The following is a 17256-nucleotide window of genomic DNA, read 5'->3' as shown; positions in this document are numbered from 1 at the left end:
TCCAGTAAATAATGAGTCCATAGGTGGCTTTAAATATGTGCAGTCTTTCACAGATGTGTGTACAGGGGCAGTGTTTGTTTACTTTCTCAGAGAAAAGAGTGACACACTCCAGGCCACAGAAAAATTCCTTGCAGATGTAGCTCCGTATGGCAGCATAAAATGCTTAAGGTCCGATAACGGAACAGAGTTCACAAATAGAGAGTTCCAATCACTGCTGAGAAGGAACAAGATCAGACACGAGATGTCCTGTCCTTACTCCCCGCACCAGAATGGGATAGCAGAGAGGGAAGGACGCGCTCTTTTCGAAATGGCTAGGTGTAAGCTAATAGATGGTAACTTATCTAAGAGTCTATGGCATTATGCGGTACAAGAAGCCGCTTACACCAGAAATCGGTGTTTTAACAAGCACACAGGCACCACCCCCTATACAGCACTGACAGGAAAAAGGTGTGATCTAGCCAGGATGCACAAGTTTGGGTCAGTGTGTTATGCTTACCAACAGGACAGAGGAAAGCTTGAGTCCAGGTGTGAAAAAGGACTTTTTGTAGGGCATGACAAGGGCAGCCCCGCTTTTCTAGTCTATTATCCCGGTAAAGGGAAAGTGAAAAAGCACAGGTTAATAAAGTTTGTCACAAAGACAACATGTGAGAACGAGACACAGACACAGGAGCCAGAGCTGGGCTCCAGAGTAGGGTGTGAGGAAAGAGAGACACCACACCCTAGTGTACTGAGCACAGACATGCAGACAGACGGTCAACAACCCCCAGAGGATGATGACGGGAAGCACCCTAGGGTGACGTCACATGCCTCATGCAGTGGGAGATATCCCTCCCGGGAACATAATCCCCCAAAGTATCTGAAAGACTATGCCCAAAGAGAAAGTGACGAGGATGATAGTACACTTGAATGAATGAATGAAAACTTTATTTAACAGATTGCAGAATGGGTACAATACAGTACGGCTCAATACATACAATTGTTAAGGGGATGCAGACCTGAGAAAGACGTTTGTCTTGTTTCCATCAGGGTCCCCCATTTTCAATTCATATAGACATATATGACATACATGACATACAGATAGTCAGTACTGCTACATCTATACATTTATGACATACCAGATTTGCAAATACAGTACTGTTTGTGATACAGAAGGAGTCAAGAAAAGGGAGTATATACATTTGACGTAGAAACTGTACATTGGAGGTTGGGTGGGGGGGGTTGGGTACATTGGGATATTGACAACCATACTGGGTAATTTACATTGGAGGTGGTTGGGGGGGGGGGGGGGCGGGGGGCACACTGTATAAACAAGTAACACTGTACATTGAGGGGGGGGGGGGAGGAGACTTACCAGCATAGATTACTGCTACAGAGTAGTGAGTGGTGTACCTCAGACTTTTAAAGAGGCCATGATATCCCCTGAGTCAGGAAAATGGGAGAGAGCAATGGATGAGGAGATGAGGTCCCTAGAGGACAATCATACTTTTACTCTAACAAAGTTACCAGAGGGTAGACAGACAGTGGGAGGCAAATGGGTGTACTCAATCAAGGAGGGTATGGAAGGGCACGACAAGTACAAGGCCAGGTTTGTAGCTAAAGGCTACAGTCAGAGGGAAGGAATAGACTACTACTATAGACATTCTCCCCTACAGCCAATCTGACCAGTGTACGGGTAGTGATGCAGAAGGCAGCTGAAGACAACTTGATTTTACACCAGATGGATGTGAAGACAGCCTACCTGCATGCACCCATTGATAGAGATATATATATGGAACAACCTGAAGGTTACGAGAAGAAAGGAGAGAAGCTAGTGTTACGTACCCCAGTGGGGAGACGCAACACAAGGCCACAGACAGGGTAGGTGAGGGTGCAGTGACACAAAACGCAGGAGACAATTTGCTAAATAATAATATTTATTTCACAAAATTCAAATCAGCAACACAGAGAGCAAGGAGGACTTACCAGTGAGCACCAAATGAAATATCAAAAAGAAATAAAAGCCCACCCCCCCCTTACAGGCGCGGATTCCCCAAAGTACAGGTGGTGGTGCTCACTTCTAAAGCTGGTGGCTTTAACAGTAGGTCACCTACGTGATGCAAAATGTAGACCCAGGGTATCTTCCTGTCCTCAATGTCCCTGTGTGCAAAACAAAAGATTAATAAACAAGAAAAACAATCACCATAGGCTGGGTGACGAGGAATAAATACACACGTTAGAAACAAAACAGAAATGTATAAATACCAAACTAATGCCAAACAGGCCACAGCTCTATACAACACACAAACAGCAGAAAACTATACTAAAGTCCTAAACTAACTGACAGCACAAAGTGCCAGAGCCTTCACCAGCTCTATACTGTTACCTCAAGTACCGGAGGGGACTTGTGCTATGTATGACTTAGTCCACATTGCAGCCGGCTTGTGGGAGGCAAGAAACAGCGTTCGTGACAGCGTTTCCGTTAGAACATATTCGTGCCAGTCTGAGTGTCCTGCAAGATTTCTATCACCGGACATATTCGAGATATTCCGGTCAGAGTTTTAAACAGCAGTCTATTATAATCACATTTTTATGAGCTAACGAATTCCGTTATAATTGGACATGTGTATTAATTACATCAAGCGAAGAATGAGAAATTGATTTGCAGAATCAAATTACTATCTCTCGCCTCTCAAGTTAGTGCGATACGCTACCAGCATCAAGCTCCCGCCCCGCAGGCTCCCGCTGCAGCAGCTCTGTCACACGCACCCCCAAATGAATCTCGAGTCGACATCGCTTCACCTCGTTGTATCAGACACGTCACACATATCATAATGTTCAACTTCACGTATACAGTCATTAATATATTCCAAATAAAATAAGTCCCTCGATACTCCGTGCTGCTGCTGACTTGAAATAAAATAGACCGTGTATGTGGGCAGTCGGTCCGACACTAAACAGCAGTCTGTTATAATCACATTTTTATGAGCTAACGAATTCCGTTATATTGGACATTTGTATTAATTATATCAAGCGAAGAACTGAGAAAGCAGAGAGACGGCAACATTATCGTGGTTTGCGTGACGACTCTCTCCACCTCGCAACGACTTATTTGCAAAGAGTATGGCGCTGCAGAGAAGCTGATTCAGTGTTATTGGCTCTTTTCTGGGAACCGCACAGCAGCGCCCCCCACCCAACATTGGCTGAAAATGGCTGAATTGGAGTACTGCTGGAATACTGCATTGTGCTGATAGTGCTCTGGCTCTGCAGCTTCACAAAAGTTCGCACACCCAGCACTAAGCTCTCGCTGACGACGTCGTTGTCATTATTAGAAGCAACGAGGAAACAAATGTAATGATCGTTTCGTTCATCGCATAGGCTATTTAATTTTAGCCTATTTTAATACAATTCAAATAATCAAATTGTGCTTAGACTCAGGGAATTATTTTCACCGGACATTAAGACCGGAGAGAGTAAATATGTCGGACTTCAACAGATTTTGCCGGTCAAATACCGGTAATTACCGGCTAACGGAAACGCTGGTTCGTGACAGGGGACGGTTGAATTGGATGATACGAAATTGGGATGGGAGAAAATATAGAAAATGGGAGAAAAAGTGGATAAAAAAAAAGGATGTATCTGTTATTTAGTTATACTGGACATTTTCGTTTACATAAGTAGATTTTTTGTTTTTGTTTATTTATTAATTAATATAAACCGTGTCTCGAACGTTTTTGAGGTTGTTAAATATACGCCTTTGATTTATTTAAGTGGCGAGTCACGTTTTTTTCGTCCGATATCATACAATGTCAATGTTGAGACCTTGAGATCACAATATCGCGATTCCGAGACAAAATAAGGCGAGGCATTATCACAAACTGTTGCAAAGATGTTTGATGTTTTGCTAAACATGTCTAGTTTTGAGCCCGGCTTCAGTTAAAAGCCAAATTGCATTCTAAATGTAGTTAATAGACTCGCGACAGAAAAGCGTCTGCACCTGATGCTCTCTGATGTTGCGGATAGTTGAGGATGTTGGTATCACGCGTGAACAGTACAATGGAATTAATGAACGTCTTGTTGTAATTAGTATATATATAGTTTGTGATAAGGACTCGCCATATTTAGTTTCAGAATCCGGAGATTGTGATCTCAACATTGGCATTGTATCTCTCCGTCGCCCAGTGCGCAGGAGTGAAGCATTGAATCGTGACATATCTAGATTGGTTGTTTCCTCTGGACTGCATAATCCTCCGCTATCTATTTATCATCTATGTATGTCAATATAGCCAATGGAAATGCTAGGAATGGTAAAGTGGGCTGGGGGAACCAATGGACAATTCCTATTTAAACGGAGCCTGAGAATATCCGTTTGGCAAAAGATCCAGATACGTGGGGACATGGCCTGAGACACCTGAGAGTGGGGATATGTAGACACAAGAGGGAGACAAGACAACAACAAACAAAACATGCCTATATATACAACAGATAACATACATTACTCCCTCTATATACATACATAAGGACACCGTCCGTAACACTAGTGTGTAAGCTAGAAAAATCCATTTACGGCCTGAAACAGTCTGGGCGAAATTGGAACGAGATGCTTCATACATGTCTAATTGAAGATCACTTCATACAGAACCCAGTAGACACCTGTGTTTACACAAAGGAGTCAAAAGAGTCAGGAAAAGTGATAATTGTGATTTGGGTGGATGATTTAATCATCGCAGCAGACAACACTAGAAACCTAGAGCAGGTGAAAGGTATGCTCTCCACCAGATTCAAAATGAAAGCCCTAGGTAGGTTAAAATTTTTCTAGGCATGGACTTCGAACAGTCTGCCAGTTGTGTAAAAATATCCCAGAAGAGATATGTGGAAAAGATCCTGAATCGTTTTGACATGCAAGAATGTAGAACTAGGGAAACACCATGTGATCAAATGCTAGACTACCAAGAGGATGCTCAGAAATGGACAGATGTACAAATGTACAGAGAAGCTGTAGGTAGCCTCATTTATTTGACAACATGTACTCGCCCTGACCTATGTTTTGTAGTGAGTAAATTATCACAGCATTTTGCTGATCCCACAGAAGAGCACTGGATTACAGCAAAACATGTTTTTCGTTATCTCAAAGGCACAGCAGATAAACAGCTTTGTTTCAGAAAGAGCAGCGAGGGCTTAGGGCTTCAAGCCTATAGTGATGCAGATTGGGCGGCAGACACCACAGACAGAAGAAGTACCACAGGGTATTGTGTGAGTATGGGTACAGACAGCTCACTGGTTTCATGGAAAACAAAGAAACAGCCCACAGTGGCACTATCAACTTGTGAAGCCGAATATATGGCTCTAGCTTTGACAATACAGGAATGTATTTATCTAGAACAACTGCTCGAAGGAATGGATACATATGTATATAAGAAAACTGTTGTTTATGAAGACAACCAGGGAACCATTGCACTTGCTAGAAACCCTGTGTGCCGACAGAGGTGTAAACATGTGGATATAAAATTAGGGATGCACGATATTGATTTTTTGACACCGATACCGATACCGATAATTTTATGCTCCTCAAGCCGATACCGATACCGATAACCGATATTTATTGTATTATAATATTTTTTTTAACTGTATATATATATATATATATATATATATATATATATATATATATATATATATATATATATATATATATATATATATTTTATCATTTTTTTTTTTTTTAGTATTTATAAGCTCCGACGTCATCGGTACTGCTATCGGTACTCGAGAAATTATGGATTTTTTTTTTAGGAATTTAAACGTCGCAAACTAATCTTGTTGGCAGTTGTCTAATATCTCTCCTGCCTGTGTGTCTGCCTGCGCGGGGACTGAGCTCTGTGCTCTCTGCCTGCTGTGCTCTCTCCTCCTCCCACACACACACACACACACACTCACTCACTCACTCACACACACACACAGAGACGGGTGCTGCGCTGCCGAGTAGACAGCTCTGCTCTCATAATGGCAGATAGAACGAAATGTTCAAAAGTCTGGGTCTATTTTACTAAAGTCGACAAGACTTTACATTTGCCAGTAATGTATAAGCGCTGGTACTTGTCAATGTGGCTGGCGGGGAGATAACGTTAGCTCCGAGTAGAGTAATGGCTGACAATCCGGAGGTAAATAAACGAACGAGAGCTTCTGATTGGTGGTAAGAAGAAGAGGTGGGTGCAAGCCGTGGGACGTAATTGGCAGATCGACTGTCTGTCTCCGAATGTAACGTGACTACGTCACAGCCAAGACAGGGAGCGCTGGATTTGTGAAAAACTCCCTGTTCCTAAACCACACGCTATCAGTTTTACCACAGTACTGGCAAAACGGGAGGAGGCTATAATAAAAACAAGCGCCCTTCATCCAAATCCACCCACACCGGATTTCTTTTAACCAAAAAATTTATTATATGTTATCGGAGCTATCAATAACGTTATCGAGTTTATCGGGATGACGTCATAATTGCTGATATCGGCCCGATAATTATCGGCCCGATAATTATCGTGCATCCCTATATAAAATATCACTTCATTAGATCTGTCATCAGAGAAGAAAGGATGACACTTGTTTACTGTCCTACAGACGACATGGTTGCAGACGCTATGACCAAGCCTGTCTCCAAACTGAAATTGAAAAGATTTGCAGGGGTCATGTTTGGTGTGTAAAATATTGCCTGTTATGTAATATTGACTGCCATGTTCTTTTGATGTTTTGAACTGTATTTTTTCTTGGAAAAGTTGTACAGTATACACATCATTCATAAGTGGGAGTGTTAAATGTAGGTAATAATATGATTGAATATAACTGCACTTTAATTGTTCCACAAGAGGGCGCTATAGGCGTAAGGAGACGCAGCTATAGCAGCTGACGTCAGGTAGCAGGTATAAGAGGGAATGCTCCCCCTCTGTCTCTCTCACTCTAGCTCTCAAGGAGAGCAGGTCTCGTGGTGGAAATGTACATATGAAATAAACCACGCCAGTTAACACTTTAATCGCCATGGGTTAAATTCATAATTTACCATCCCTCGCCAGCTCTATTTGTCTATGGAGAAGTTCCCCTTCTTTGCAGGGCTATAACTTTTTAAATTCTATTGCTACATTGCCATTATTATGGCCCATTCAATGTCCTATATGTATTGTTCAGGGTGTAGCAACGTTAAACTTTTTCATTCACATATTCATACTAAAATATGGTCTAAAGTATAAGTATGTTTTTATCGTTTTCTGCAGCTTTCTTCAGAACGTGATTTATAGCCCTAAATACATTATATTGATGATGAAATACAGTTTGGTAGCGATCGGCGCGAGATGAAAAATTTCAACTGGACGTACTTCTAGAATGATCTACGTATGATCTGATGATGACCGGATGGGCGGGGGATCGTTTATAATTCCATGGGCAGCGTTAGATGATTCATCCAGAGTGGGTCATATGTTCATCATAGCAGTTTATATGGAATACGTTAGAAAATAACGCTGAATCTTACCGTATGTTCCTCGCGCCGTTGGACGATCAGCGTGGAGTAGACCGTTTTCGATTATGGGATGTTGATCCTGATGAACCATTTCCAGGTTGTATAATACTATATACGTCCAAATAACGTTGTTTATTGAGTTAGGGCGAGCGATTGATCATCCAGTGTGTTGAGATGGAGTTCGGCTACCGATCGCGAGTGCCCGGAGCACATATGGATGAGCACTTCCTGTTCGGCCACCAGATGGCGCTCTCGAACCGTTAGACAGTTGAGTGGAGCTCACCAGTACATCTCAGGGCTCCGGAAAGGAAATATGATTTCGATGACAGATTTTTTAAATATTGACATCAAAGACGAGTTACGGCGTCTTCGGCAGAATGAGCATGGCTAGGAATGACGTCTTAACTCGTCCCCGGCGATCATAATGTTAAGGCTAAAGAGGACCTCGTTGTCATGACCAGTTATTTTGCTCCCCAGGTGACTCTGTCAACAATGGCCACCAGTAGGAACAGCCACCAATATGGCCGCCAGTAGGAACAGCCCTAAATGTCAATTCAATATGGCCGCCAGTCTTGGGTCTTGCTTCCTGTTTACTTACACATTGGTCAGAAATCACAATATGCCCAACTTCCAATGTCACAGTGATGGTACAAACCTGGGCAATGTGAGTGTGTGTGCGTGCATGTGTGTGTGTGTGTGTGTGTGTGTGTGTGTGTGTGTGTGTGTGTGTGTGTGTGTGTGCATAGGCGCCTGGCTAATGGAGCATGCGGAGCATCTGCTCCACCAGTATTGAACTTGTGGGTGCAAACTAGGGATGCACCGATATGAAAATGTGCCACCGATACCGATTGTTTTTTTTAAATATATATTATTTTGTAATATATATATATATTTTTTTATGAAACTACTGTATATTTGTGTTACAAATTGTGCTCACCGATATGAACATAGGCCTCTTTACTTACTTAAAAAAAGGAAACATCAAGAAATAGCACTATCCCTCTCTCAGTATGTTCTGCAGGGCTGCAGCTAGATACTAGTTCTCCCAGCATGGTCTACCTGCTGGGCTGCAGCTAGATACTATTGTCTCAACCAATGAAATTTTTATTGACAGTCGATTCTGCCAATTATGTCACACACCGCTTGCACCCGCCTCTGCTGTTACCACCAATCGGCAAGCGCGTATACATTTATTACTTCGGCTTTTGTCCGCCATTGATTTTGAGTTGACGAGAGCTTTTCTACAACAACAACAATGGCGGCGCGGCTGACGTTTAGCTTTTAGCTCCGCAGGATGACTTAAATGAGGCATAATGATTTTACTGCAACTAATGTTATAATAAAACAAAGCCTTTCTATACATGTGTCTGATTGAAAACGTTATTAACAGATTGCAGAATGGGTAAAACTCAGGGCTCTGTGAGCAACGGAAGGAACTGAGCTAGTATGAACGCTTGCTACGTTCGGGTAAATAATATGCTGATGTTATTAAACGTGTAACACTAACTATATAACGTTAATGCCACAAAACGAATGCCTTGTTAATCATAAGTAGTAACTTTGATGCAGTAGCTTGTGTGTGTGTGTGGGGGGGACTGGGGACGGCGTTGTGCAGGTCGCGAGTGAACTTTTTTTTGTCTTGACGCTACACAAATTGATGGATATTTATCGACTACTGCCATCGGTATATTCGAGCTTATAGGCCGATTGCAGTCAACAAGGCACTTATCGGCCGATACCGATACCCGACCGATACATCGGTGCACCCCTAGTGCAAACGTGTGCTTTTGCACCCCCACTTTTTGATCATATGAAAAATATGATATATATATATTTATATATAATATATAAATCTAACCATAACTACGTAATTTCAATCAAATTAATAATATACGCAATGACACTTAATAGCACGTTTTTAAGTTTCCAAAGATTGTGTGACCCCCCACATTTAATGGTTTGATCCAGTGCCTCCCACGGTCCCGCGGCATGAGCGTATTCGACGTGTTGGAATGGGGTAGGCGGCTGTTTTGAATGCCTCGTTTCAATGAAGAAAAGTTCACCTGGATATTGGATAACATTCGCTTTGTGAGGATTATTCTTCTGCGTTTTACACCAAAATGGAGCAAATCATTACGTAAGTCGAACACTGTGACTGTATACTAAATGCGCAAACAGATTGAAACTGAATATTTATCGTATGGTGATGCGAGCCGCCGTGCTCTACTGGGGCTATTGATAGCGTCAATATTGCAGCTATCGCGTTAGCGTTACCTAACCATTAGCTAGTGCTGGCTTCCATGTTAGCTTGCTTGGTATCCAACGCTAGCTCGGCAGACAGTGAAGTGATGCTACTGTAATGTATAGCTACGTGCCTAGCTAGCGTTAGCTAAAAGAGCCCTCGCAGTGAATCTTTCATGTTGACGTGGTCATGATTTAACACTTTAATCGCCGGAAACGCCGTAACTCGTCATTGCCCGCCATGCTCATTCTGCCGAAGACGCCGTAACACGTCTTTGATATCAATATTTCAAAAATATATTTCTCCTCCGGGGATCTGAGATATACTGCTGATCTCCACTCAACTCTCTAACGGTTCAAGAGCGCCATCTGGTGGCCGATCGGCAGATCGGCCAACAGGAAGTGACGCGCCAAACAGGAAGTGCTCATCCATATTTTGTCCCGGCACTCGCGATCGTTAGCCGGACTCCATCTCGACACACTGGATAATCAATCGCTCGCCCTAACTCAATAAACAACGTTATTTGGACGTATATAGTATTATACAACCTGGAAATGGTTCATCTAGATCAACATCCCATAATCGAAAACTGTCTACTCCAAGCTGATCGTCCAACGGCGCCAGGAAGATACGGTAAGATCCAGCGTTATTTTCTAACGTGTTCCATATAAACTGCTCTGATGATCATATGACCCACACTAGGTGAATGATATAACGTTGCCCACGGAATTATAAATGACCCCCCGCCCATCCGGTCATCATCAGATCATACGTAGTACCTCCAGTTGAAATTTTTTATCTGGCACCGATCGCTACCAAACTGTATTTGATCATCAATATAATGCATTTGGGGCTATAAATCAAGTTCTGGAGAAAGCTGCAGAAAACGATAAAAACATACTTATACTTTAGACCAGTGGTCACCAACCTTTTTAAGCCCAATATCACTTTTTTTTTGGTGAAGGCAAGATCTACCTATTGAAGCGTTGAGAGAAAAAGACAGCCAAGATTCATTCTACTTTAAACTAAATTACTTTTATCTGCCTGTATTCTAATTACATGCAATGCTTTGGTCCAACATTAAAACGTCAAACTAGAACTGTAATATATACTTTCTCAGTCAGTGCTAAGTGCAGTCATCTTATGCAGCATCACTTTTCACATCAAAACAAAAGTAGAACTGTAATGTGGACTTTCTCATATTATTAACATTGACAAACATATTTACAATTAGCATTTTATAAAGTAGAACTGTAATGTGTACTTTCTCAGTCAGTGCTAAGTGCAGTCATCTTATGCAGCATCACTTTTCACATCAAAACAAAAGTAGAACTGTAATGTGGACTCTCAGGGAAAGATAAAAAAAAAAAAACATGTGTTTTTTTTTTTTTTTCATGGAAAGATCTACAGGGAAGGTCTCAAAGATCGACCAGTCGATCAAGATCGACGGGTTGGTGACCACTGCTTTAGACCATATTTTAGTATGAATATGTGAATGAAAAAGTATAACGTTGCTACACCCTGAACAATGGATATAGGACATTGAATGGGCCATAATAATGTCAATTTAGCAATAGAATTAAAAAAGTTATAGCCCTGCAAAGAAGGGGAACTTCTCCATAGACAAATAGAGCTGGCTAGGGATGGTAAATTATGAATTTAACCATGGCGATCAAAGTGTTAACACTATGATCGCCGATGACGAGTTAAGACGTCATTCCTAGCCATGCTCATTCTGCCAACTCGTCTTTGATGTCAATATTTAAAAAATCTGTGATCTAAATCATATTTCCCCTCCGGAGCCCTGAGACACACTGCAAAGCTCCACTCAACTCTCTTTAGCGGTTCAAGAGCGCCATCTGGTGGCCGATCGGCAGATCGCCAACCGGAAATTACCCTTTGAACTGGAAGTGCTCATCCATATGTGGTCCGGGCACTCGCTATCGTTAGAGAGACTCCGTCTTGACACAGTGAACATCGATCGGTGCAAATAACTCGAAAAAACAACATGATTTGGACGTATATACTATTATACAATCTGGAAATGGATCTGGCATTTCTCCATCCCATAATAGAAAAAATTCTGTTCCACGCTCATCTGCCAGCGGCGCGAGGAAGCCACGGTAAGATTCAGCGTTATATTCTAACGTGTTCCATATAAACTGCTATGATGAACATATGACCCACTCTGGATGAATCATCTAACGCTGCCCACGGAATTATAAACGGCCCCCCGCCCATCCGGTCATCATCAGATGATATGTAGTAACTTCTAGAACCACATCCAGTTGACATTTTTTATCTCGCGCCGATTGCTATCAAACTGTATTTGATCATCAATATAATGCATTTAGGGCTATAAATCACGTTCTGAAGAAAGCTGCAGAAAACGATAAAAACATACTTATACTTTAGACCATATTTTAGTATGAATATGTGAATGAAAAAGTTTAATGTTGCTACACCCTGAACAATACATATAGGACATTGAATGGGCCATAATAATGGCAATTTAGCAATAGAATTTAAAAAGTTATAGCCCTGCAAAGAAGGGGAACTTCTCCATAGACAAATAGAGATGGCGAGGGATGGTAAATTATGAATTTAACCCATGGCGATCAAAGTGTTAAGAATGGTTGTTGTTGTTGTTGTTGCTACTGCTGCTGGGGATGTGAACGGAGGGGCTTCGGGAGGATCGGGAAAGTTATTATTATTATTATTATTATTATTATTATTATTATTATTATTATTATTATTATTATTATTATTATTATTATTATTATTATTATTATTATTATTATTATAGTAATTGGCTATCATACTGCAATATAAACTGAGTTTTATAGTGAAAAGAGCAGCTTTATTGGTCAAGATTGAAGGCTCTATATTGCAGGAAATTGCACATACAGGTGTTCATTACATTTAAAAAAAAATCTGCCGTGGAGGGACCCCCTCCAAACCACCCCTTGCCTGTCTTGCACCCCCAAAACAGCAAAAAAAAAAGAAAAGAAAAAAAGATTTTAAATGAAAAAAAAAAGAAAAAAAAGATCTTGCACCCCCACTTTCAACTATAACTAGGCGGCCATGTGTGTGTGTGTGTGTGTGTGTGTGTGTGTGTGTGTGTGTGTGTGTGTGTGTGTGTGTGTGTGTGTGTGTGTGTGTGTGTGTGTGTGTGTGGGTCTGCTCACGACCTCAGTGACACTAGATCACTACTCCAGATAACTGCTCCATTGTGTTGATCCATTAAGTGTCTGGGAGCCTGTGTTCCTCTGTTGAGACCAGACGAGTGCGTCTGTAGAGTGGGCGACAGGGTCAGTTAGTCATCCATGTCAGCCTGGGACTGTTGTGAGGTTTCATGTTTTTGTGAAAACCAATTGGCCCCCGAGTGCAGCATTTAACAACCACACTAGTAACAACGAGTAGCTTCTGCTCAAATGGCATCAGTGTCTTATCTGGCTGCATTCAGGTTGTAGGTTTTATTGGAATGCTTTCACAAAACTCTGTATGTACCTTTCCAGTGGGGCAGTAACTAATGACATCACACAGTAACTGTGACATCACATCATCATTCAAATGGCTTTTGGACACTGGCATGCAAGACACATTTTTAGTGTAGAGTAGACTATCAATAAAGTCCAGTCTTATCTAGTATTCAGTAGGGATGCACCGATCCGATATTGGTATCGGTATCGGCCGCCGATATCAGTAAGATATTGTTTCTTTTTATTTATTTCTTTTTATTTTAATAATAAATAAAATAAGAAATAACCATTCAGTACATTTATATCTATGTGTTAATTTGTTACATTTAGTTTCACTAAGTTAGGAAAGTAATGTTTTAAGTCAAGCCTTAAACCCCAGTCCCAGTCTCTTCCACACAAAGTGAGGCATACAGTTTATTAATTGAATGAATGAAGTTTATTTTCTGTCTTTGTTTACAACAAATCAAAAACACACTTGTGATCCTTTACAATTCTTAAAAACAAAATATATTTTAATATAAAAAAAAAAAACTTGGATTAAATATTATAATTTTTTTACTATTTTGTAAAATAAATTTGGACAATGGGTATCGGATCGGTATCGGCTGATACCCAAACCAAGGTATCGGTATCGGGACTAAAAAAGTTGGATCGGTGCATCCCTAGTATTTAGTAGGTAGTCAGTTCTAAATTCTACACTCAGCCCAGCAAGCACCGGGCCGACCCGGGTCCTTCGTTCAACCGAAATATAATTCGGGCGTCCTCAGACGAGTTCGCCGGCAGAGATTCCAATCATCGCGGTCCTCCATACATCCGCCCAGTTCCATAGAGCTATCCACTCCTGCGTCCTTCCTCAGTATGTCCATGTAAGTTGGCGTGGGACGTCCTCTTGGTCGGTGCCCGTGTGTTGGCTCCTAGCTTGCTAGCTGGAAGTTCCTGGTGTCGGTGGTAGTGACCTGCAAGTTTCGTCCTCCTGGATGCCACCTTGTCACTCAGTCACTCAGAAATATACATTCTGAAACTTTTAAGATGCTGTTACGAGTGTGTTCCTCCCTCCCCATCAACCTGGACCCCCTGCAATTTGCATATCGCCCCAACAGGTCCACGGAGGACGCCATAGCCCATGTGCTGCACACAGCAGCATCACACCTGGACAAGAGGCAGGGGAACTATGTGAGAATGCTGTTCATCGACTACAGCTCAGCATTCAATACCATAGTCCCCTCCAAACTCATAGCCAAGCTCAGGGACCTGGGCTTGAACTATGACCTCTGCCAGTGGGTCTTGGACTTCCTGACGGGTAGACCCCAGGTGGTAAGAGCAGGCAACTGCACCTCCTCATCCATCACGCTCAACATAGGGGCCCCCCATGGCTGTGTTCTGAGTCCCCTCCTCTACTCCCTGTACACAAATGACTGTGTGGCACAGCGGAACAACAACACAATCATCAAATTTGCTGATGACACAGTAGTGGTGGGCCTGATCTCTGCCAACGACGAGAGGGCCTACCTGGAAGAGGTAGAGAATCTGTCGCAGTGGTGTCAGGAGAACTGCCTCTCCCTGAACATCAGCAAAACAAAAGAGATGATTGTGGACTTCAGGAGGTCGGGGGTCAGGGACTACAGCCCCCTCAGCATCGACGGGGCACCGGTTGAGAGAGTGAACAGTTTCAAGTACCTCGGAGTCCACATATCCGAGGACTTGACATGGACCACACACATTGACAGTGTTGTGAAAAAGGCATGGCAACGCCTCTACTTCCTCAGGCGCCTAAGGAAGTTCCAAGTCAGTCAGAAGATGCTTAAGAACTTCTACTCATGCACAATAAAGAGTATCCTGACTGGCAATATCACCTCCTGGTTTGGGAATAGCACCGCGCAAGACCGTAGCAGACTACAGAGAGTGGCCCGTTCAGCCGAACGCACAATTGGAGGGGGGCTTCCCACTCCAGAACATTTACAACAAGCGGTGCATGGGTAAGGCTAAGAGAATTATCAAAGACTCCAGCCACCCAAACAACTGCCTCTTTGAACTGCTGCGGTCAGGCAAGCGATACCGGAGTCTCATGGCAAGCACAGAAAGACTCAGAAGAAGCTTCTAACCCCAGGCCATCAGGATGCTCAACGAACAATAACACTATGTAACAACCATCAAATGCACTCACAGCACACACATTCACACGCACACACTCACTTTAAACAAACAACTCACTGCAGCACCCACTTTACACACTTTAGAACACCTAAACACACTTTATATTTATTGGGAAAGAATTTACACTACAACCCATACCTCATTACACCTTACTGTAAATTGTACCTAAATTGTACCTCATCCCATTTCTGCTTTGCACTATATAGTATATTGTATATTAGTATATTGTATGGTAACTCAGTTACTTCTACTCTGCATTGAACATTGTACATATTGAAGGATTTGGGGTGCTTTTTCAATGTATGTGATGTATAGATTGGGGGGGAGATGACCACAGCTAAAACGGTGAGATCGAAATGTGCATGGAAGCAGGAGACGGTGGTTCGGTAGAGCAGGGTGATTGTTGTGAGGCACACTGCCAGCGAGAGAATGTTTTGAATTCCTTGTAAGAACAAACTGATAGCGAGAGCGAGGGAGAGGGGTTCATCTTAATGAAACAGTAGAAAACTGCATTTTAATGTGTGAAAGGTTATCAGCACGTCGCATGACAACCAGAAGGTGGGGCCGTCGTTGTTACGACGAAGATCTATAAGTCGAACGGTGTTTCCGGGTGTAAGGCAGACCAAGAGCGAGTAGGACTGAGATCACACAGAAGACACTCTCTCCTCTCATCACAGAGAGGAGGGGGGGGGGGGGGGGGGAGAATGCCACATCATCATTAGCTTCGGCTAACGCGAGGAGGGTTAGGCTAAAGACCAGGCCTGAACACTATTGGACTGAATAACAAAAGGACGATAGACGAACACACCGAAAGATCATTAGAATAGACTCTTCAAGGACAATACAATCTGTTAACATCTGAGCTGAGGTTTCTGTTTATCAAATAAAACCACGCTTTTCCTTGTAAGGTATTTCACGTTGTCGAAGTGTCGGATTCTTACGGAGGTGGAGAATTATTATGGTTTGCGGATTGTACTAACGGGGAGAGATAAGGATCTTATCAGCCAGTATAGAGACGTCAGGACCATTAAAATGACACAACGCAGAGGAATCGGATGGAGGGCCAAACAGACGAAGACGTGATACTGGCCAGTTTGATCAGGATCTAACAATATGTACATACTGAACACTTGTGTCTACGTACGTGACTTCTATTTTTTACTTGCTATACTTATTTTATTTTATACTTATCTATTTTTGTCTAGCACAGTCTCTGGAGCGTAACAGAAAGAAGCATTTTGTATAGAAGTATTCTGTACTTCTGTATGACAACTAATAAAGAAACTTGAAACTTGAACTTGAACTTCTTTGAAGCAGATGTATTCATAGCCTGCATTCAAAATCCTCGTCCTTATCTCAATACTGCAGTTGAAACAACCCTGGTCTGAAGACTCACGTTAGAAAAACATGAAAACCATTCATTTTGACAAATCTTTGGGCCGTTAGACAGCTAATGGACTTCAGAAGGGTTGGAGAGTCTGGATGTATAACAGTCTGGAAGTCATGCACTCTTCCTAATATAATAACATACACTCAACACTATAGCACTCAAGTCTTGACACTTTGTTTAACATTGTTACAGCGCAAACACACCAGTCGTGCGCAAAGGCAGGCGGGCGACCAGTGCTTCACTTTCGCTCCCATGTTAACGTACGTAGCTGTGCTCACCGGCCGCAAGCGGGTGCGCGACTCGCGGGGTGGAAGCGGGCGTGCGACTCGCCGGGTGGAAGCGATCGTTTCCGCTTTGGTTGGATTCAGAGGCGTGTGCCACGTGCATTTTCACAGAAATACACTCAATATCTGCATTATTACCACACATATAGATGTTGTTCAACCAGCTAATGTGTCTGTATCTTTCCCAATACAAATAAACCATATTACTATACTTTTTCAGG

General features: G+C 42.4%; 1 protein-coding gene across 1 annotated transcript in view; it reads left to right on the top strand.

Annotated features, from left to right (window-relative positions):
- Positions 1-17256, top strand: part of hgfac (HGF activator) — a 167820-nt gene that overhangs the window by 41886 nt on the left and 108678 nt on the right. The window lies entirely within an intron of this gene.

The sequence above is a fragment of the Notolepis coatsorum genome (genome assembly GCF_963971535.1).
Source record: "Notolepis coatsorum genome assembly, chromosome: 4".
NCBI lineage: Eukaryota > Metazoa > Chordata > Actinopteri > Aulopiformes > Paralepididae > Notolepis > Notolepis coatsorum.
This window is presented reverse-complemented; position numbering and strand designations above follow the sequence as displayed.